General features: G+C 41.9%; 1 protein-coding gene across 3 annotated transcripts in view; it reads left to right on the forward strand.

The window, feature by feature from the left end:
• SUSD6 (sushi domain containing 6) overlaps positions 1 to 23705 on the forward strand; it is a 100346-nt gene that overhangs the window by 13519 nt on the left and 63122 nt on the right. For 2 of the 3 annotated variants that reach the window (XM_027716936.2, XM_027716935.2), the window contains one exon: positions 6895 to 6987. The gene's annotated coding sequence lies outside the window, so the exon portion shown is untranslated. Of the gene's footprint in view, positions 1 to 302; positions 409 to 6894; positions 6988 to 23705 lie in introns of those variants that run through there. The other variant, XM_027716934.2, reaches the window with a different exon arrangement.

Consider the following 23705-nt stretch of genomic DNA (forward strand, 5'->3'; position numbering starts at 1 on the left):
GGATGGTGTCGGCGGCGCTTCCCCGGGCGGGGAGCGAGGGGAGCCTGGCCCGGCGGCGGCCCCGCATGGCGCTCGGGGCTGCGGCGGGAGCCCTTCCCTGGCCCGCTCCCTTACATAATGTCACCTGCGGTACCTGCGGCTCCCTCGTGTCACGGCAGCGGCGGGTCGGTGGTGACGGCAGAGCTGGGCTTTCTGTGAGGTCAGCGATCTTGGTGTGCATTTAGACGTGTGGATTCTCTTGGCGCGGAGTGAACCTCTAGGATTTAAAAACCCCGAGAGTAACAGCAGATAAGCGTTCACGGCTGTCTTCTCTTTTTTCTTTAATAGGGCTTATGGGTGCATAGAGAGACACAGGGAAAGTGTCTGAGATTAAGGTGTTAGTGGACGCACTGCCGCGGACGATTTAACGTGAGAAAGTTTGTTAAGATTTCATCGTTGGTTTCTTCTTTACAGTGCTTTAGCAGTGACCAGAGGTTAGCGCTTCCCAAGCAGCTGCCTTTTACACGTGTGCAGTGCTTAGGCTGAGCCTGTACGTCTACGTATAACAAAGCTATGGTAAATCCCCTGTGGAGGACCTGGAACTCAAAAGTAGGCATGCTAGGCTTCTCAGAACTGAAAAGCAGTAATTGTTCCGAGTATTCCTAAAATTGGGTAAAGGATGAAAAAATACCATAATAAATAGTTCTTATTTCTAATATACTAATGGAAATAGTGACACAATTTTTCATCTTTGTAGTATTCTTTTAAATAGATTAATGCAAATACAGCGGTTTCCAGTGGGCGTATTCTCAAGGGGGTTACGTTATTGTGGGGAATGGACTTGATCTCAGTGTAGTAGTTACAGTAATACAGATTTTGTTGGATGGAAGGACGTGAGAGGAAGTAAATGTATAAATTAAAAATATCCTGAAGTAGTCTTTGGAATGGTCAAGAGCTAAACTGAGCTGATGGGCAGAGAGGGTTTTGCACTTGTCTGCGCTTCCTAGTGGCTTTTTGTGCGTGTTCCTGTAAACGCTATTATGTAATGGTGCTTCTCTTGGCAGGAATCTATTGTCACTGCAATTCTTAAGGTTTCTGGAGCAATGCAGCTTATTCAGGAGAGTCGTGGTCAGAACAATGGGAAGAAAAGTTCTTAAGAGGAGGTTTTAACCTCTTTAATTTTTCATGTCATAGGACTAAGCTCAACACATCTGGAACTCATCCAGATTATCTTTACTGTCCTCTGTTGTTCAGCTTGTCTTTCTCTTCTCCACTGCATTATAGCTGTCGGGCACCAGTTTGCCGCTTACATCCTGCATCAGAGCTGGGAAAACATTGACTTTCTCCTTTAATAATATTTGTTATACTTCGGGGTTTTTTGTTTGGGCTTTTTTCCCCCCCTCTGAACAGAAGCAAAAGTGATATAGTTAGAGACTTAATTGAGAGTTAGAGGCTTGCTTAGAAAAGTATTTGAGATAATGGGGAAAAGGGACTCTCCCAGTTCTCATTTCTAGTTCCAACTTGTCAGTATACATCAAAGGGAGGCAAAACGCCTAAGCAGAGGGGGAATTTACATATTAAATGCCAATGTTCTTAAAGATCGGGTCTGCAATTTATCGTTGATTTCATCCTCCTCCTCAAGGTGTCTGCCATAAATCTCTTGCAAGTCTGCCTCCTTTTTTTCTTTTCACACTGTGCTATTTTTTGGGGGTACATTTCAATGCAGAGAGAATACTACTTTCTAGTATTGTAATCTGGTGGCCAGTTGTGGCACTGACAACTGTACAGATCACATTTCTGTCTTTTTGTAACTTTCATGTTGTTTCTGGAAGTGATTCTGTAAGCAAACTTGGAGAAGAAAATTTTTTTTTCTAATTTGGAGTTTCATCTGCCCTCTTACATTGGCATGTCCTGTTATTTAAATGAGTGTTTTATGTACCACTAGAGAAGAGAGTACCATCTGAAAGTAGGAAGGTATGTTTCTTTAAGGGTCACTGGGTGAAGGAAATGTGCCTGAACGATGTGCAGCCTAATCTAACTAGATTTTAAAATTGAAGATCACTATAAGGCAGAGTAGCACATCATAAGGGAGCCATAACCTCCTCTTAGACAAGTCACTGTCAAAACCCAGGTGTCTTCATACTCCCCCTTTAAAGGTTTTGATTTTTTTTTTTTTAATACACAGAGGATTCAGTGAAGTATGAGTCTGGGACAGTAATGATCTCGAGGCATAAATTTCCCAACCACAAGTGTAGCAGAGACAGAACCAAAGTCTCTGCTACACTTGTGGTTGGGAAATTTCTTCTCTCTCTTCTTGTCATGCAAATTGACCACCTGTAGTCTGAGGAGGATCCAACATCGTTGAGTTGTGCAGTGCACCCTGTCTCTGCTGAAACAGTTTCCACACAGTTATCAGCAGTTTATATTTAGTGCAGCATGTGAAGGTGGACTGAAATGGCTGCTTGAACTCATGAGCTGCCTGGGGAGTCAGCGAGCAATGGTTACTGAAGCCACTAAATGTGTGTCCTGCCACTAGTGTAGTGGTTTTGATGAAATTAGTTCTGTCCCATGATCATGGTTGTTTTCAGCTACTTTACTCCTGCTTGGAAAATTGTTCCAACTCTCAGTAAGAGCAGCCTACAATGGTCTTAACCTCAGCTGTGCAACCTCGTAGCTGCAGGTTTGGGTATCTGTGGCTGTTCCTGTTGCATCACTTCTGCTTGTTATCAGTGTACTTGCTAACACCACAGCCATCTACTGCCATACCACCCACGTAGGTCTCTTACTTGTTTTGCTTTCCTGAGCAGACAGATGTAAGTTGCTGGTCTCTGTCAGGCCAGGAAGGTTTGACTATACTGGGAGTCTGTGTTAGGCCACTGCTATCTTCTCTTTTTTTTTTTTTTTCTTTTTGGCCGTTTTGGAAGTTGCATCTCTTATTGCTTCTCTGAGATGCACCTGGAGAAGTTCATTATCTACCAATAACTGCATGAAAGGTCAGTAGCTTGAAAGCCTTGCTTCAGAGTTTCCCAGACTGTGTCCTGTTGTGCACTCTGCTTGGCACAGGGACTCCCTGCAGCTCCCCTGCCCTCTGAGCCACTTGTCGGCTTCTATAACCAGCTGATCCCAGCTGATCAGGCTTAGCTGGGAGAGAGGCATCTTTTACTGGCAGGGTTGGTTCTACAGCCCACTTGCCTAAAAGGCTGGGAGGAAGGGAGGAGAGGCAGCATGGGTTGAATTCTGCTTTAGGAGTATGTAAATGGAAACATAAAAGCGTTTCCGAAAACAGTAAGAGGGGAAAAATTAACCCACACGTAGCAAAGGTGCTCATGTTGTGGTATTGATTACAGTAGATTTATTTTGCTAAAAATACAATAGTCTATAATTATGTTTATCTAGCTGTCATCACAAGTGTCATGTCCTTGCAAGTGCCATCCATACATGCTTAATCTCTGTCATGAAGCTATTCTGGGTACAAATGGAATTACTTCAGATGTAACAATTTAACCCTCAGCACAAAATGTACTAGCTCGGGACAGGTAGATGACATCAGTGAAGCACTCTGTCTTTGTAAGTCCATCTGTGGAAGTCATCTGGCTTTGCTATTGTGTATTTATACAGATCGTATTTTCCTTGATTCTGATAGAAGTTGTGTTTAAGTAGCTGCAAAAATTGATTTTAAGTTTAACCAGTAGAAATGCTTCCCGTAAATGTCAAGAAGTGAGCTTCTGTATGTAGCAAAAAATGTTTTCACCTGCCATTTGTATGCTGGCTGTGTTGTTACTGAGTAGCGGCAGCTACTGCTCTCTCACAGGAAGCTTGGTGCTGTTGCGTGGCTTGCTATGTGATGCAATCTGCAAAGTGTATTTTCAGACTAAGCCTGGTGATGCTAATAAGGGACCAGGGAAAAATTGGCCTATTGTTTGCTCATTTATTTTAAACTGATGATATCTGTGTGTGGTAATTCAAGACAGTTTTTTGAGGAAGTTCACACTGAAGAGCTGCAGGACCAGAAGTTAGAGATACAAAGCCCCTACCTCCTTCCTACTGCCTGAGTTGTCCCTTTTCCCCCAGCTTCTGTCTTTCTCTCTCTCTCTGTGTTGAACAGTGGGCAGGCTCTGAAAGTGGAGCGTCCATTGAGAACCTTCTCTGCAGTGCAAAGGATCGATGTGTCTCTTGTCGCTCTGGTGATTCCCTGAGGGGAACTGCTATCCTCGCAACCAGCCCACCAGCAGTAAATTTGCTTCCTGGTATAAGTGAGTGTTGAGTGGAATGGGTTGGTCATCACCACTGCCGCAGTAACCTTGTGGGCAAGGTAAAGCTCAGCTTTTGTAGCTGGTAGAGCAGGGTAAAGGGAAACTAGCTTCTGGAATCACTTTTATGTGGCAAATGAAACACTGCATCATATTTGTGCTATAGACTAGAATGGTTGTCATTCTTGCAGTGTACACTTGCCATAGGAATGACTTCCTTGTAGATGGTTGAACTTTACAGAGCTGAAATGTGCACCATTTTAATCTCATGCTCAGCAGTGAACCAGCTTCAATACTCTGTGTCTCTGTCCGTAGCTTCCTTAGCTTATGCTTTAAAAGGGCCAGAACCATTTTGAAAACTTTAAAGCTGTTTACATTTTTCCTCAACTGATTTTCCTTCTAGTTTATAATTAAATGTTGCTGTGGTTTGCTGCTGTTCCTGGTTTTTTTCCCTGCATTGATTTAATGGGATTTTGTAATAAAATGAGAGGGAATTGAAAGAATCTCTGATCAAAACCAAGTTTTCAGCTTGTTTGGGAATGAAGATAGAAGTTATGTTAGTGTATTGGAATCTCTTTCTGCAGGACTTCTAGGGGAGCATAAGTTTTAAGAGAGAAATCCTGTTGATACGTTGGCTTTCAAAAATGTCCAAACAAACCAAAACCAAATGACACCCTTCCCAAATCCCCACCCAACTTCTGTAAGTGGGCTTGAGAATTATGTTCTATGTAAAATTACTGATCTTTCAATATCTAAACTTGCGAATTGAATTCTAACAGTAGCTGTTAGAGACTGCTTTGAGGGGAGCTGTAGTCTGTATGTGTGGTGTTAAACATATAAATTAGTAAAATGTTTTATTGTCTCTGATCTGTTTAAGCTGTTTGGGTTTTCTCTTCTCTGTATATAACTTCCTAAAAGTCTTCAAGGATGATATATTAGAGCAGCTCACACTAATACAGTTGTACTGGGGGATATGCCAGAATCTCCTTTGGGTATTAGAGCCCATTTGAAAAGGCATTTTATTTGTTAGACCTAGTAAGGTGCTCTAATGTTAATTAAAACACCTTCCCCACTGCCCCCTTTAAAAGAAAGGATGCATACTGGGTATGTGTTGCTCTCTAATTAGCTAAAAGCCAGCTGATTTGCAGTGAAGAAAACTTAACAGTAATTGATCCTTCTCTGCTGCATGTGAATTCATTATATTTGAAGGCTAAAACAGAAACTGCCTCCAAAATAGCCTGTATAGGTTAACCTTTGGTATTGGTGCTCAGACTGAGGAGAACCCCTTCTGTGCCAAAACACCAGCCTGGAAGGGTGATTGACATCTCTGCTTTTCCAGAGAAGTGTCAAAATTGCAGAGCATTACTCGGAGGGTATGAAACCTTCACTTCTCCATCTGCTGCCACACATGCCACTGGTGAGCCAGTGGCCATATGTGTGATCATACTGAAAGCTTTAAAGCCAGCTTCTCTCCAAGGGCCCCTCACTCCTTTTGGAAGTCCAAAAAAGGCATACTGCTTGCTTCAGGAGAAGGAGGCTCCTGTTTTCCCCTTAGGAAAATTGAGTAGTGTCTTTATAAAGCTAAAGCATTATTGCAAAGAGCTGTGTGATCCTGAAATGCTGCAAACTGGTTCTGTGATGTGCAACGAAAGAGTGCTGGAAACTCATTGCAGGCTTTGCCCTGGTATATGGGTAAACTACAAAACTACACAGGCTTACTAACAGATCTATTAAACATTTCATGGGTATGGGGAGCAAGGTTATAAGATGAGGGGTTGTGTCTTTGGGTAAGCATGTGAGAGATACGAAGAGCAGTTTGCTAGGGTTTACTTTTCATTTCATTAGCTATGAGAATCTCCATCTCAAGTCTGTTTCTGGTTTCCTGTTTTGCAGGGCTTGCACACATCTGAGACTTAAAACGCTGACATTTAAATGTGACAATAAAATGTTTAGCAACAAAGGATATCTTTAAGCAGGCTAGACAAAAATTCCTTTCAGCTGCATGGCTTTTACTTTCACTTGGATGACCAGTTTGCCCAGTTCTCAGTTTGTTGTACTTTCTGAAATGGAGGAGGTTACCTTATTGAGAACCATCTTTTTAAGTACTGAAATTTTTAGTACTAATGCTGGATAAAGAGGGTGTGTGGGGTGATAAGACAATAAAACATACCCATGAATTTTGGCACTGTAGAAATAAATTTCCTTTCTCCTATACTTATTTGGGAAGTATGCAGTATTGCAATCTCTGATATGTGTGTATCTGATGGCTGGACTTGATGTGGTTTTAATGTGTGTATTTTAGGTAACTTTCGGGGAGTTTCTGTCCCACTGAAAAAAAACCCAACAACAAAGCTTGAGTGCTGCTGAAAAATTATTTTGGTAACACTCTGCTATGCTTGAAACTGTTCTCTTCTCATACTTGAGATTTTTAAATGGAATATGTGAGGGTAGATTGCATATTCTTTGATTCTGAGTAACTTGTGCAGTATATCTCAGACCCAGATCTGAATTTTGTGCATAATGTCTGTACCTGAAGCATAGCTATGTGCCTGTGTCCTAAAAACAGTAGAGCTACTTCTACCCCTCAAGCCTCCTGCTCTTTTATGTGAGAGTGCCCTTCTCACCCCCTATGTATTCACAGCTAATACTTACTCTTTTTGTGCAGTCCTAGGTGTGTGAATCAACCTATCCTCACTGAATCGTCAGTTTAATCTTGCTAACTTGACAACCATTGTATGCCAGCCTGTGTCAACACCAGGTAAGATGAAAGCTGATGCTGTTACTCTGTTTTGCTTTTTAAACCTGCGTTTTGTCCAAATGCCATGACTCTTCTGTAAACTAGTGTCAGAATGTGCTGCCTTCCATGTTCTCCTGCAGTGAGACAGCCACTTGCTAGCATCACTAGCTTTCGAAACAGGAAGTATTCTAAAATGTTCTCAGGGTCTGACTCCTTTTTAGCCATGCGTTAGTATTTTTCCCGACACCTCTGTTAGCCTGGGTTTTGTGGTGTTCAGATACGACAAGCTATGGCTTTTTTCCTTGTATTCTTCACTCCCTTACTTCTGCCTGGTTTAGTTGTAGAAACTGTTAAAAGTCCTTCCTGCCTTCCAGAGTTAAGCACGGATGATAAAGTCACCTGTACTATCTGACCTTTTCTCTTGAACAGAAAATGGTTTTTGTTTTGATTTGATTTTTTTTTTCCATACCTGCTCCCAAATGTTACCTTTGAAAACCTTTCACAGAGGGATCTTACTTGTGTATTTTATGTTTTAGTTGTAAAAAAAAAAAAACAAACACAAAAAAACCTGGTATGTTTTTCAGATAATTAAACAGAAGAATTTTTGGACCTCATCCTTTTATCCCCCTTTAGAGAAGGGATGTAGATTGGAGGGGGGCGAAGTGGGGAGGAAATCCCTTTAATGCTTTAAATGAGGTTATTATCCACTGCTCTGGGAGAGTCCTAGTGCTGACAAACTAATGTGAGCCTTTGTTCTGATGCTAATCAAGATAGGGCTAATTCTTCTGACTACGCCCTGTTCCCCTCAGATCCCTTTAGCAGTGATAAGGCATTAAGCTCCTTTGCTACCTCTCTTTTTCCTGTCCCGCCTGTTGTCCTTGTTTTCTGTAATTGCTACCTTGAGTGCAAAGACTCTAGTTTTAAGAGGGTCTCATTAGGAATGATCATTTAAATATTTTGAGATTTTTTTTTTTTTGGGTGCTCCTGGGTGGTATTTGTACACTTCAGTTTAATAGATATCTTGGTGGCTCTGTATGTGTTTATTTTTTGTATCATTACATAAACCCCCCCAATTTTCTGTTGATGCAAGACACATTGGACTTGTATATAGTGGCGTCTTTTGGTACATGTTGGAACATGTCACTGATTAGAAGTAATTTTTCATTCTGTCTCTTCTTGGCCAAAGCAAAGAAATATTGTTTCTCAGATGCTTTTGAGTACTCCTTAAGAGACCAACTTCTGATCACTAGTCCAAAGAGCTCTGTAAGTTTTCTAGGGTGTGTGCAACCTACATACTGTTTTGATTGTGCAGATGATCTGTTCTCAGTATAAAGATAATCTGCACAGCAGCAGGGAGATGAGCTTGAAGCTTAGGTGTACAGTAAAATATGACTCTGCACGTGATATAACAAAAAATAGTGCCTCTTCACTAAATCTTATGTGTGGCTATGGGGAAAGGTCGGTGGTGAAAATATGATTAGGTCTGATGTGAAATGCTTGCATCAGGCAAAGCTGTTAAAAAATATCATGCAGATCAAGAAGAGAAGGGAAGAAGTGTTCTGAGTTAGCCTCTTTAGCCTTTCCTTAGCAGTAAGAAGCTGATGAGAAGCTCATCCTTGTGCTTCTAAAAGCGGGTGTGCTAGTATAGCAGCGTGGTTTGTGATAGTGGGCTCTTTGAGGTTAGATGGTGGCAATCTTCTGTGGATAATCTGTCCTGGGTCTGGCTGAGCTGGCCTTCCAGTGAATTTGTAAGGGAGTTTGCCATCTTTCACTAAAGGCTGTTCTCTCTGCAGGATGGTTTGAGACCCTCTTTGGTATCAGTACAGAATAGAGGGATAGGAGGGATTTAGGCAAATTAAAGATCTTCCCTAGAAGACAGAGATTGAGTGTGTCTGCACAGGTAGCATATGTGTATTGGCACAGTGCTCTCATGTTTCATTTTGATGGAGAGTGTTTTTTCCTAGTGCAGAATTGGAAAAGTCCTACAGTGATGATATAAAAATCTGATCTTTTTGCGAACAGCACGATTTTTGCCTATGTAGGCATATAGAATGTCTAGATAAGCTGAGCTCAAAAACGTGTGCAAAATGGTGATGGTGTGGAGAGAGTAAGGCTCCATCAGAAGATACTCGTCTGAGCAGACTGATTGAAGTGCTTTTTGCTAGTGACTGTGCACAGATTGGGGAGTGTGCATTTCAAAGGTAATCCAGTGTGGCTCCTTGATGTAAACCTGTGTGGAAACATTAGCTGTAGGAAGGAGTTTATCAGCGCTTTCGAACAGTTCCAGTGTTTTTTAAGGTTGATTCTGTTGACAATATCCTGAAAAGACATCACTACCAGATGCAATGTAACACATTTTATGTGGGTAAAATTATGGGCTAGGCATAACTGCCTTTGCCTAGCACTATTAACCCAACAAATCTTAAATCCCAGAAATGCTCATTTTCAGAGTAAAGATTGCTTTTATGACCTGAAAATAAAAACAGGAAGACATAGGTGGTTTTGGTTTTATCTATTCTCTACTCTTGATTTGCTTAAGCAGGGCATTTCCTGCAAATGGGTACCCTGTACTTAGTTATTGTATTCTACTGGTTTTCAACGTCCTGATCATCTTCTGTGATTTGAAACAATTATAGTGAAATGTGTGTATGAGAAACTGCAACAAGTCGCAGTACAGAACATGGGATTCCTCTCTACTATTATTTTAATCCTGTGAAATGAAAATGTTTTTACTTTCTTAGTTTTGTGGCCGTTTTTTGGGTTTGGGGTTTTTTTTTGGTCCAAGGTAGTATATCCTTTTCAAACTCCAGAGACATATGGCACTTTTGGTATTAAAAATTAAGGAAATGGTACAGAATATTCAAAATTGATTTTTTTTTTCTCCACAAATACTTTCTTTCTTGTCCACTGATAGGAGGCCAGAGGGAACTTCTCTGCCTGTTTCTTTGTGTATGACCTGAGGTGGTGTGACAGTAGTTCGGGTTTTTAGTGGGGATTTTTGATGTTTCTTTTACAGTAACTTGTAGACCAGCTTAACCCCTGTGAATCTTTGGTTTAATCTCTGGTAGACAGGAAGGAATAGAGGTTTTCAGCAGCCACCACGTCCTGGAGACAGGGTATTGTTTCATTTAAGTGATGACAGTCACTTCTTCCCACCTCCCCCCAATATTTTGTGGAATGGACACTTGTTGATTTTAATTTTTCATTTGCATTTATCCCTTATTGTGAAGACAGAGTTTTAATTAGCATAGCTTATTCATCAACTAACATATTGCAAAACAGCTCTTTGACTTTTGATGTGACAAATCACTTGCTGTGTGTGAGGGGAAGAGATTTCTCCCCCCCCACCACATAGCCTTGTGCACTGTGGCTGATTCCCCTCTGACTCAGTTACCTTAACAGCCAGTCGTGTTTACAGGTAGACCTGAGCATCTTGGGAGGTGCTTACGTCAAACTAGCTGGTGATCAGGTGTCTCACCTAACCTTGGAGTGGCAGGTTGGAATCCAGCACTACTTGTATGTATTATTTTCCCTGTGACTGTAGTAGAGGATCAGGCACTGACCATATGCTCCTAAAACATATGTTCCAGTGACCCAAGCTGGGTTCGACTGGAATGTATAGATTGAGGTATTCCTTCTTTTACAAGAATGGATCCTTCAGTTGAAAATGAAGGCATGCTTGAGGGAAAGGGTGTTGCCTATGTCCTTGGTAAACAGTGGCTGTTTAAGGAAATTGGCAGTATAACTGGTCTACTGTCGCACTTGCTGAAGTTCTCTCTTCTCTGCCTTTCTAACAGGAAGGACCCTCCAGTTCATGATAGAAAGCAGTCTTCACTAGTTAAACAAATCTGTTTTAAGAGTCTCAAGAAAAGACAGCTATTTGTGGTGGGCATTAGAACTGTTGATATGTAACTTAGTTCTGGGACAGGGACTTGTCTCTGTGTTGGCAGAGTGGCAGTTTTATGGCAACAAGAACCTGGGGTGAACTCATCCATATGAAATATTCATCTGAAAAAGAATTTGCTACATCAGAACTACTATTTGAGAGGTGTGTCACCTGAAGATAGCCTTGTTGCAGTATAGGTTGGAATCTGTCAGTACCTCTTTTTTAAGTTTTAAATGATTCACAGAAAACATCTAGATTTTTCAGAACAATTTGTGTGTTGGTTTGTTTGTTTTTTTTAAGCTAGAAACAGGCTGCCTTTCATGAAATGTGTGGCAGCACAGGAAGTTGGGAAAGGATATGTGTATTGTACTTTCAAGACTTTTGAAAGGGCCTGAGCACTGAAGTTGGAAGAAATTGAAGCATTTGAGTGGCTGAATGTTAAGAGTTGGCACCAATATATTTGTGACCTCTGGCAATATGGCTGAGGAAAATAGTCCTGGTTACCCCTTGTAGGTTGATCTCTGTTGCCTTGGTTGACCTGTGTACCTGTGCCCAGTGTTTTTTTTCCGCCATCTCCAACTGTGTACTGGTGTGTTGGTTGGTGCTGACAAAGTGAGGACTTGAGTCAGAAATACTGCTTTTTACAGAGTGATGAACAGGCTGCAGCCTCTCCAAGCGTTGCTCCAGACAAGCCTAGCTGAATTTGAGATACATGGTAAGATTTATTTTTTTTCTCTGAGGTACTTGGTGACAAGCAATTGTACTTGGTAAAGCAAGCTGTTTGTAGTCCTCCTGCATTGAGCATTTAGTTGCAGTGTAACCGATTCCTGCTGTGTCAAGCATACATTGATTTTGTTTTTTTATGCCAACATTGATTTTGGTTTTTCATGCCAATTGTTTAACAGGCTCCCAATACATAGGGGAGTTTTGCACCCTCTTTCTACTTTTGGCACCTCCCGCTGACTGTTCAATTTGTTTAATCCCCATGAGTGGTGAACTTCACTGAATGGGTACAATAACAGTGGGGGGTTTTTGTCTTTCATACCATGAAGATCAATATCAAGTGTAAAATCAGTACATTTTATCTAGATATTTTTTCCTCCAGGACTTGCAATTATCTTAGTCTTTCTTGTCTTTGAGTTTTTCTCTATCACCCTCTTGGATATGGAGCTAAAAATTTACATGATAATGGTAGAATTTTCTTTAAGTGTAGAAGGCAGCCTGTTTTTCAAATTGAAAAAAATTTTTGCATGTAGGTGAGGTTCAGGAGGAGCCAATAAGATGTATTAAGCCAGCTTCAAAAAGCCTACTTAAAATATTAGTATACTAGGATGATCCCATGAGTTCAAGTAGAGTTACTTCAGACTTGCACCGTTAAGGGTGATTGTTGTTACACCCTCTGTACCTGATGTCTAAAAGACTACTGCAGAGATCCTTTCCCCTTTTTGACGAAGGGAGAGAAAAGAAGAATATTGCACCCAGAGGGTGTGGATATCCATAAATTGGATACTGAGAAAGGTATTTGACTTGCACTGCCTGTGAAAACAGAGACTGACAGCTCTGGAGGCTGGGGTTTTTTTAGCCTCTCAGGAGAACAACAGGAGGCTGAGAAAGGTGATTAGTGTAGGCAGCATTAATGTAAGCTTTGTATAGTGCCATGAATGTTGTGTAGTTGTTGCCCAGGCTTTTCTTCGTGCTTGCTGCCTATCAAAGCATCTGCACGAAATGGCACAGTAAACTTGATGAGCTTGTTTTGGTCACCTGTGAATTTTTGCACACCAATACTCATGCAATTTTTGAGGGTGGATCAGTTTCCTCAGTATGCATTTGTCTATAACGGAGAGGTAATCTCCATTAAATGAAAAAGCACATAAAAATGTAACTAATTTAAATTGAACTAGCCTGTTTCTTTTACATGAAGTTACTCTTAAGAAGTTGATCTGAGTACATTTGGAAAGACAAACCTTGCAACAATCTACCAGTCTCCTGGTGTCCAGGAACTAGTTCTTGGAATGAGACTATGTTGCTTAGCTTCTGTGAGGAAGAATTATTTGGCCATAGGTTTTTGCCTTTAGACTGTGTTTGGCAAAAAAAGTTCTAGGTAAATTCCAAATTCAATCCAGTTTGCTTTGTATTGGTATTAAAAGCTTAAGTCCCATTCTTTCTCCTTGGTCTTTCTGTGAAGAAGATATTGCTGGGGTGGTGAAACTCGTGCTTGAACAACTTGTCAGTCTTCTATAGGTAACTCTGTAACAAAAGATGAGCTTTTTTGATGTCTTCTGGAACAAGAAGAGCTAAAATAGCTAAAGTACAGAAGCAAAAGCTCATTGAGTAAAAATTATTTGTGGATTCACTTCCACAATTAATGACTGTTTACAGTGTAATGGGGTGTAATGTGGGGCTGCTGCACATCTTGTACTGTGGTGTGCAAATTCATTATGTTGTGGTTTTCCCAATGTGTGGCTGTAAGGCTGCCAAGCTTTCAGCTGCTGGTGTGAGGATGTGCCAGCCACACCTGGCACAAAGGGAGGTGGTGACCTTGTAGGTATGCAGAGCATGGGCGGCCACGGGGAGGAAATGAGTTTAGGTACTGCATGGGGCAGGATGGCAGGCATTGGTATTAGTGTAGCTAGACACAGAAGTTGTTACTCATTTAGTCATTCACTCCCAGGTAAGGCACCAAACTTGGGAATACATGGCTGCTACCTGGAAAGAAAAACAAAATCTTAATGTGGAAATGCTGTTCTTGGGTGGAAAATGTTAAGGTAGAAAGAAGCAGAGAGGGGGTTTCTGCTTCTGTGTCAGTAGTGGCTTCTGGAGTGCTATGCTCCTGGAGGTCAGGCCGTGAAGGTGCACATTTTGCTGTAGTGGGCATTAAATAAATCACACAGTTTATCCAGAATGCAAACATGCAGTGATAGCTGTACTACAGAGGAAGATTTGTATGATTCTCTGTTGAACCCCAAGATACTTTGTCCTGTGTTTTTGGCTTGAGATACCAAATTGTAGGTATTTTTCCAACCGTTTAGGTTGGAAAAGACATCTGAGATCGAGTCCAACCATTAACGTAGCACTGCCAAGTCCACCACTAAACCATGTCCCTGAGTGCTCATCTACGCATCTCTTGAATGCTTCCAGGAATGGTGATTCCACCACTTCCCTGGGCAGCCTCTTAAAATGCTTGACAAACTTTCTATCGTAGAAATTTTTCCTAATAGACAGTTTAAACCTTCCTTTATGCAATTTGAGGCCCTTTCCTTCTGTCTTACTGCTTATTACTTGGAAGAGACTGAATCCCACCTCACTACACCCTCCTTTCAGGTAGTTGTAGACGGCAATAAGGTCTCCCCTGAGCCTCCTTTTCTCCAGACTAAAAAAAACCCCAGCTCCCTCAGCTGCTCCTCATAGGACTAATGCTCCAGACACAGCTTCTTTGCCCTTTTCTGGACATGCTCCAGCACCTCAATATCTTTCTTGAAGGGAGGTACCCAAAACTGAACACAGGATTCAAGGTGCGGTCTCATCAGTGCTGAATACAGGAGGATGATCAGTTCCCTGATCCTGCTGGCCACACTATTTCTGATACAGGCCAGGATACCATTGGCTTTCTTGGCCACCTGGGCACACTGCTGGCTTGTGTTCAGTTAGCTGTTGACAGCACTCCCAGGTTCTTTTTCTCTGGGCAGCTTTCCAGCCACTCTTCTCCAAGCATATAGCACTGCATGTTGCGACCCGAGTGCAGGACAAATGTCCAAGAGGTTGTACTTGTCTTTCTTCTGGAGGAAGGTGAATTTGATGATCTCTTCCTGAGCTAGACCTTACCTCCTTTTGCATCAAACAGAAGCACTTCCTCGCCAGGCTTCATTGGGCAGGATTGCTGAAATATTTGGTGTTCCGAAAACAAAAAAATCCTGTTGCTGTGGGGTTTCTTAATGCCTCATGAGCAGTAACTACATAAAGGGACTTGGTCAACTGGAAATTCCTGTATTTGAAAAAAATTTTCAAATATTCATGTAAGATTATGAACAAATTTAGGGGGTGAAATGTTACCTTCACTTTTCAGGTCATAGTGTGCTCATTGACATAGGTATTGTCATTTTGGTATCCCAAGAATAAATCTGGTCCCTCCAGATTTGAAGACTTGACTATGCTTCTGCTTTTCTTTGTGCTGCATAAGGTAATGAGCAACTAACTGAGTTGTCCTGTATCTAAAGTTCAGACCTTGGCAGAGGAGCCTGGGGACATTGTTAATACCTGAACCTTCTTTTAATTTTCAGAGGAAAAAAAGGTCCTTTAATTACTGGGTAGATGGCAACTATGAGGATCAAAGTGAGACTTTTGAGGCAAAGTTTAGCAGCTTACAAGGTAGAAGTAATAATGGCTCTCCTTGCTAATGAAATTTGATGTTGGGACTACAGAACTGAGGACAAACTTGAGAAAAGACAATCTAAAATTTTATCTGTCCTGTGATATACCAGCCTTCCTCCTTAGCAGAGGGCAGGTGTCACATGCAGAGGCATTTCAGCCACTGCTGCTTTCTGTAGTCCTGTGTACTTGTGTTGGAGTCTCACACACAACTGCTGGTCTGCTCTGACCTTTTCTTCTCAGGCTTCCACATGCAAAGGGATCATGGTGTCCAGCTCTGGATTCAGGTGATCCTAAAAATAGATCATCTGTCCCAAGATTTGCACAGGAAAACAATAGATTTTGTTTGTCTCCACAAAATCTGCCTTTTCTGGAAACTGTAACAAGGCTGCTACAGTTTGATCGCTGTTAGCCACAAGCAGGGTTAATGATACTAGACAAAAAAGAGCCTAGGAGTATTTGTTATGGAAGTCCATATTGAATCTCTTCCAGTGCTCTTTGGTGTACTTAAATCTGTGCTACAACCTTTCTGATCTCCAAGACTATTGATTGCCCCCTGTGTCTGAAAACGCGTTTAATTCTGCAGTGCTTTTATAGGCAGTAGGTCTTCCTTTTCACATGGAAGAAATGGAGACTATAGATCATGCTGCAAATTGATTGTGATGAACTTCTGGTGACATGGAAAATCTTAAATAACTTAAGCCATTTCCAGAAGCATGAGTTGCAGAAGGCTTTAGAGTCAGCAGCCTGCATCCATCTTCCAGCTTCCGTAGAAGGTTGCTACACAATACAAGTGCACTGTTTCTGCTGCAGTTTAGTGTGAAATGTATCCTTTTATAGTAGGATCATCAGTAAATGATGGAAGGCAAAACATGTAAGAAAATGACACTTTGTTCTACAAACTTATCATCAAAAGCCAGCTTTTATAAGCATAAAGATGAAGCTTCTGGTTCTAAGGTGAGACTGCTAGCAACTTGTTGGTATATACTTAGTCTGACAATAGCTAAAATTCTGATACTGCATCTCTTTTTGCCTCTGGCACTTTCTGGCTGTGGAGCTGTTAGCTAGATAGTTGCTGTCTGCGTCTCTTCTGTGCTGTATTGGTTTTTCCACTTGCTGCTTGGGCACAGGCTGAAGAAGCCTTGAACTCTACATGAGAGCTATACACTGGGTACCTGGGAGATTGCCTCTTCATCTTCTTGTAAGCAGATGCTTGGCTCTGCTAGAGACACTTTTGGATTACTCTGTGTAGGAATGTTCATCTCTGGCTTGCTTGCCTTAATTCCCTTCTACAGACAGAAAGCAAATAAAAAGTGAGATGTGTGGGTCAGGGCAATAATATGCCTGGACTCACACTGGAGTGTTTTAAAGGGATGGAGAAGGGAGGCTGGAAAATATTGGAAAATATTGACCTGAATGGATCTGGGAAGTAATGCTGGCAGTAGTTAATCTGGCCTGTCATTTTCCATTTTACTTACTCCTAGCACTTAATTGTCAGAGTAAGCTTTTATACTGTGTTCTCTTTGTGGCTTAGACTGCTCAGCACTGCTGCAAAATCCTTCTAATCCTTTTTGCTGTCTTTTGCAATGAAAATTCTATTGACAGAGTGAATACTTGAATTCCAGAGAGCAAGTGTGGATTCAGACTTGGGAAAAATGAAGAACCAGCAAATATGGCAAGATCTTGTTGTGAGGGAAGGACTCTTACAGAGGTGAATTAACTTGTGTGCTATATCTTGACAGCTGTTGAAGACCTTTGCTAATACCAGTGGTCTTTTCTGCTTTCACAACTAAATGGTACCCACCAACAGGTGTTCAAACAGAAGACCTTATTGATCTGCTGGTTTGGGTTTTTTTTAAGAGAAAATGAAGATGCATTAAGATTGTCCCTCTTGCCTTGTAACTTTGCTGCATGGCAGACCCATGTGTGGGGTAGCACTGCAGAAGTAGAAGCTTTCTCAGCTAGCATGCTTGTGTTCTGTAGGATGTTAGAAGACATTGCTGTCATGCATCTGGCCTCTCATTTGTCGAAGAAAGATGTGTTTCTGGGTGCCCTGATTGGAACCGACTGCGTTAGTTGCAATTCTGAGCAGTGCTTTCAGGGACTGAAGATGGCTTCACGATAGCAGTTGAGACTTACTGTGTTAATTGTGCTTACTGCTGCCAAATGCCTTGCAGCTCCAGAGTGTAACTGTGATTTGCTGGTGACAAAACTGGCCTTTGTGTTACCGCTCTGACTGGGCTGTGGACAAACCAGGCTTATGTTAGGATTAAGCAAAACTCCTACATGAGTGTTCTCATTCTCCTCTTTCTGGCATCCTAACATGAAAAGTGCCCTGAGCTTGACTGTCCAGGCCAGAATACTGACTGCATCAGTTCCTTGGAAAGCCAGATCTAGACTGCGAATGATGGGGCTGTAACAGGGAAAGGGGAACAGGCATTTTGCCTCTTAACTTGGAAGGAATGACCTATTACTTGTGCTTTTAAATATGAATGAACTCATTCTCCTTTCCTCAGATACTAACCATATGTTATTCCTGGTAAAAGCAGCAGATGTTCCTCTCCTGCTGTGTTTTGCTTTGTTACACAAATTCTCTTTGTTTTCTTTCTATCCTGTCTGCAGTGGGCTGTAATATTATTCATCTTCACTGTATGAGATTATTGCCCTGAATTTCTAAATATGCATTTACAGATAGGTTGGGGGTTGCATGAAATGTTGCTTGGGTGGTGGATCTAATATGTCTGCATGTATAGGTGGTAACTGAACCCTGTGTTCTGGTTAAGTATGCTCAGCTGAATAGTTTCTCCTTCTGTTTTGCTGTTACTTATGGCCTCTGCAATTTGTTCTTCAACATAAAACAGAATGTTCCACCCCACCTTCTTTGTGGTAGTTTGGTTTCGGTTTGCTAGTGAATGCAGTTTCTTTGCAAATCTGCATCACTTTTTGTCCAAGAGCAGCATTGTTCTAGTGAGAGAATGGGGATATTTTTGCACATAAGTGGTTTTTTTCTATGTTCTCCCTGCCAGTGTACTCCTCTTGTGGACTCATGAGCTGCTGTTCCAGTCTACTAAGGAAGAGTAGGCATATGGAGGTGGACTGCAGCAGACAAATGTCTATGAGTGCCAGAGAGACCATGGCATTCCATAGTCTGAATGCAGGAATTTGAGGATTGCACCCCCCATAAACAGTTGTCCTCTGTTGTGTCTTTGTTTGGATGGAGTATGAAGCACTTGACAAAACACTCAAACTTCAGTCCTTTTTGGTGACAATGACTCAGGTGTTGTTGCATTGCACTGTATTCTTAGGAATCCTCATATGGGAAGGGGCATGTTACTTTGCCATTGGAAATCTGTTGCCCTAAGGCAGTGTATGAGGCTGGCTGAGCCTGCACTGCCATGCTGACCTGCAGTCTATCCCACATGCAGCTGAAACAGGCATGGTTATGAACTGAGCTCTTCTGTAGGCTATTTATGTGGGCATGGTTGAAAGCAGCTTCTTTTCCTTTCCCTGTAAATCTAGCCATGGTCAAAATTTATTTCTTTTCCCTTTTCAGGGACCCTGCCTGCACATGTCAGTTTTGACTAAGATTTATGTGTCATATTTATTAAGAAGGGTGTCAAACAAAGGAGAATGCGGTGGTAGATTTTTTTCAGATTTCTAGAGTGAGAGGGATTTACTGTTAATATCAAGGAGGCTGTCATGATTTAGCAGTAAAAATTTGTCCATGGTTCAGTGAGGTGATGACATTGCTTAAGATGAAGCAATTGCTAGCTTTGTCTTTCCTTTTTGAGAGAATGCAGATGGCAATTGTGGAACAGTTCAAAGTGTGTGTGGTTGGTTGTGCTCCCTGATTAATGCGGTACTGAGAAGAGGCACTAGCACGGGTCTTGTGATCAATCCATTGGTATCTTGTCTCTTGCTTTACTTTAGAAGGCTTATGGCAGTGATATGGGTCGATTTCCCCTTTGGGGAAAGCATGAACCTCTAGAGGAGGGATTCTGTCCTTCTGGTGAAGAAAACAGGTGGGGAGGTGCTTATCTCAGAGCCCAAGGGGTTTGCCTCAGACCATGCACTGAAGAAACCTGTGGTACAGAACTGCCCTTCCTGTCTGTGTTCAGAAACCACTAGGTCCTTTCTGGAAGACTTGTGTCTAGGTGCTCTTGGGCCTGTTGTTTTCTGTTTGATGCTGTAAGTCACCTGTGATGGTGTATTTGTATACTCTGCTTAGCATGTGAGAGCTTGTAATTGCTACATTCAGTGAGACAAGGTGGTCTTGTAGGCAGCTGTAACTGCAAAATACAGTCACTTGCAGGTATTTCCAAACTTAGTGTGATCCCTTGGCAGAGCCAGTCAACAAGCCACTCTGTTTTAAACATCTACTTGTGAAGGAAACTGAAACCTAGAGTACTCTTAAGTGGGAGGGAGAGTATATGTGAGGATGGTGGGATTAATGATAGAGTTACTCAGTTATGATAGATGGCTCTAAAATTTTAGTGCTGCTCTTAGTAGAAGACAAAACCACAAGAGTGAAACCTGCTGATAGCTGTGTTTGGAAGTAGACTCAGGTTCCCTGAGAATCCCACTGGGCCCACTTACAAGGATGCAAGGAGGCAGTGTTTTCATCTTTGTCCAGAATCAGAAGAGGAACAGCTGCACTGGGGGTGATAAAATGCAAGGAAAGGCTAGATAAATGCTAAGACATCAAGAAGAGACAGATTTCTTTGTAATAGTCTCATTTGTATTTACAGAAGTTACTACAGTCTTTGAGGTGCTGCCAGAATGTACATCCTATAAGCAACAACAAAAAAAAGAATCTTAAAGATCAGTGTTCAGGATGACTGGAGCAGTTATGTAGCAAACCTGTGTTCTCTGTCCCACCGCTCTCAGTAGTTTACCCTGCACTGCCATTGCAACACCCCATGGTCCAGGCTGCAGGAATGCTTTGGCTTAGTATCAAGCTCTGAAAGATATGTTCAGCAGCAGCTCATGATCTCAGCCAAGGAGGGGGTGTATGCTTGTGTATAGGTTCTCTCTCTTAAGGAGGCATGACTAAACTGGGAGCAGTTAAAAAAATTATAAAATAAAAAAAAGCCTCCACACCCCACTCCCATCCCTTCCCCCCAAAACCAGTCTCCCTACCACAAAACCTGCACACTTTCTAAAAGTACGTCTGGCATGGGAGAAGAGACTGTTCGCTCTTTTTCCTGGAGCAGGAGATTCCTGTGTTCCCAATTGTGGTTGTTTAGGGAAGCCTTTTGCAGGTATCTGTAGGGTGGTGATAACCCCTTGCACAAAGGAACATGGCCTCCAACACCAGAATGTGTTTCATCACTGCACTGAGCTCCAAAAAGTAAGAATACTGCTCAGCTCTTGCTGAGGGGGTGGTGTGCCCGTACAAGTAGCATGAGGTTGCTGCTGCTGCCGCCGCAGCCGCACTGGACCTTTACAAAATGCACAAAGTAACTGCCCTCAAAACCTTCCAAACTCATTCCTATTTGCCTAGGGGTGATTTTTTTTTTTCTTCAGTCGTGGGAAGTCCTGGAGACATTGTTAATGAGTTCAGCTGAGGAAATAGCACAAGGAACTGTGGGAGAGGGAAGGCTCGGTCTTGCGTGTGAAGCGTGAATTAGAATGTGCAAAGAGGGTAAGGAGGCGTGGTAGTAACCTTAAGAAGGAATGAAAGAGAAATGAATGCAGAGGTGAGGCAGTGTTAAGACTTGAAAACAAAGGGAAAGAGCTGGAAGCTGGAGAGTGTACTTGCTCTCCAGTGTTAGTCTTTACTCCTTTCATAAATCTAGTTTTATAAATCAGTAAGTATCAAGCTCATGTCAGGGACTGTAGCTACAAAAATAAAAAAGGGGTTAAATATTTACTGATAAGAATTTGAGGGAAGCATGTTTCCAAGCAGTTTTGCCCTTTGATTCTTGCTACTGAGCTAAATTATTGGCATGTTTGGGACAGCTCATGTATCTGAGTGACCTTTTAATTTCCTTTTCAATCTTATGAATCTACTGTAATGAACAAAGAAAGCATTAAGAACAGGCGTGGTACAGATTTTATTGCATGTTTGCAGTAGACCAAAGAGCTCTGGATTTCTCTGGGTGTGATGTGGCAAGAACCTGCCCTGAGAGAAAGATCCCTGAGAACCAATGGTGGTTCAGATTAAAGAGGTGTTTTCTCTCCACACTGTGGTAGCTCCTGATATCCCTGTAGCAGTGATCTTGTTTTGCTCTGTGTTTATACGGCACCTAGCACAGCATGGTTTGATTTGTAGGCTTCGATTTCTGCCTCTCTTTGCCTTGCTAGTGCTAAGGAGGCAATTAATGCTTGTGAAGGGCTTTTTTTTTTTTTTTTTCCTGGTCACATACCTGTCTGAAGCAAGAGTTTGGCATGTGCCCCAGGTTTCCTGTCTGCATCTCTTCCCTTGCGTGACTTCTGTAATGAGTCACAACAAGTAGCTGTTATATATGAAAAAGGATGTAAAAAGCCTGTGCTAAAGAGAAGGGATGGGAAATGACGTTTCAGCCAAGAGGCTTTCGTTGAGTGAGGGGGATGAGAAAGAAAAATTCAGCGGAGGAGGAAGCAGCATGAGATCAGTGGACTTTTTATTGCACAGCATGAAAAGATCCCACAACTAAAATCTGATCTAACCTTTGCTGTGTCTGACAAGAATTGTTTTCCATGTAAGGCAATGAGAGCCTGCTGTAAGAAAGCATGTGGCTGTCATTTATTTCAGAAAATGTATCAGTATTCAACTGTAGGAAGACAGACCAGATAGACCTGTGGTAGCTGCAGCCTTTATTGCCCACGTTTATGCTATTTAAAGACTAGTCTTCTCCAGCTTGATTCTAGTGAAATAGCAGGTTTGGCTTGCCTAAAGTCTACTGGCTACTTGTAGGTGAACAGACTAAGACAAACATTGCTGGGGATAGGCCTGACATTTCTCAAGCCAAAATAATTGGATTATCCAGTTGATGGTAAGCCGACACCCTTCCAGAAGGCTTCAAAAGCTCTAGTTTGATTGTTGATAAATGATTTCTTATGCAAGTCACCTATACAAAGCCGCCTACAGTTCAGGTGTGGTTTTAAAAAGAAGTGTTGATTATGTTAATAACTTCTCTGAAGTTCTTCAAAACTTGTTCATTCCTGATACCCTTTTCCCCCTCATACATTTTCTTAACTTACAAAAGTGGAGGAAAAAAATTCTATCTAGGAAATGGGGGTTTAATAATTTATTGGCTGAAGAAGCAAAGGATTCCTTTTTATGTCTTGAAATGAAGGTGTTTGCAGACCTTGGGATAGTCTTCTTAATATCTAAAAAATAGTTTCAACCCTTAACTGTAGCTAATTCCATGACCCTCCCAATATTGATGAAATTAAGGCAGTAATGTAGCATGTCCCCTGTTCCAGTCTCAACTTTTTTTTTAGACTTCTGCAAAGTGAGTCTCATTGTAGGTTGTGCATCTTTCTTTTGTTGCAGTGTCTTTCACTTAACTATGATTGATCTTAATTCACCAGTCTCAAACCTTTTGCATTTTGTATGTAGGCCTGGGTGAACACTTGTAGTAAAAGTGAATTGGAATTCCTCTGTGTGTTGTCATTTCTTGATAATTGGTTTGTAGTTGAGCTCTATAGCTGCTCTCAGGAATGTGCAGTGGGGATTGAGTGTTATTGTGCGCTGAAATGATACAGCCCTCGCAAGGCTGGTTCTCTCCTCTTTCTGCATTTCTTCATGCCCATCAAATCAGGAGTCCTTCTTGCAGTTAGGAAGTCAAAATTATTTCCCTAGAAAAGAAAGCAAGCAAAAATTTCGAGTTGGGCATCGTGGAACTGTTGATGCTTCAGACCACCACCTGCTCTGTTTCTCCTTGCAGGTGGAAGTACTTGCAGTGTTTGCAAGGAAGTGTCCCCCTGATGATGGTGGTGTTGAGGGTGTACCTGTAAGTTCTCTTGAGAGCATTTCACTGGAATTTCTTTCCATTTGCAAGGGTGGTGTGAAGCAGCCTTTGCAGTGATTTCCAGCAGCTGTACTCAAGCACTTCTGAGGAGTGGAACTCAGAGGTGGTGGGGAGGCTGGAAAAGGAGGTGGAGGCTGTGACACTTGCTAGAGGCCAGGGAAGGGGGATATGAGTGTTGGAGAAAGGGCTTCTGATAGCTATTGTGCTCTACAGTATGCTGTAAGGAGGGTGGTTTCCTCAAAATGTGCCCTGAAAAGTCCTGTGGAGCCTAAATGGAACTAGTGATGTTCCACAATGCAGGCTTCTCTTTGTCCTCTCCCCACTTTCTGCGTGTGAAAGAGTGACTCTTGCTTCAGGAGGAGTGCAGATCCTGAAGTGCAAAGGGAGGCAATAGTTTGTTGTCCAGAGCCAACTGCTGCTTACATCTGTTAAATGTCATGTTCAACTTACCCAGAAAAGCAGTCTTAGGTGAGTTAGAATGTGTATAAAAGCAGGCAGAGGGTATGTTTTTCACAAAGTGAAGCTTGTAA

The sequence above is a fragment of the Pipra filicauda genome, unplaced genomic scaffold (genome assembly GCF_003945595.2).
Source record: "Pipra filicauda isolate LSUMZ 115617 unplaced genomic scaffold, ASM394559v2 scaffold6_size6359152_pilon, whole genome shotgun sequence".
Classification (NCBI taxonomy): domain Eukaryota; kingdom Metazoa; phylum Chordata; class Aves; order Passeriformes; family Pipridae; genus Pipra; species Pipra filicauda.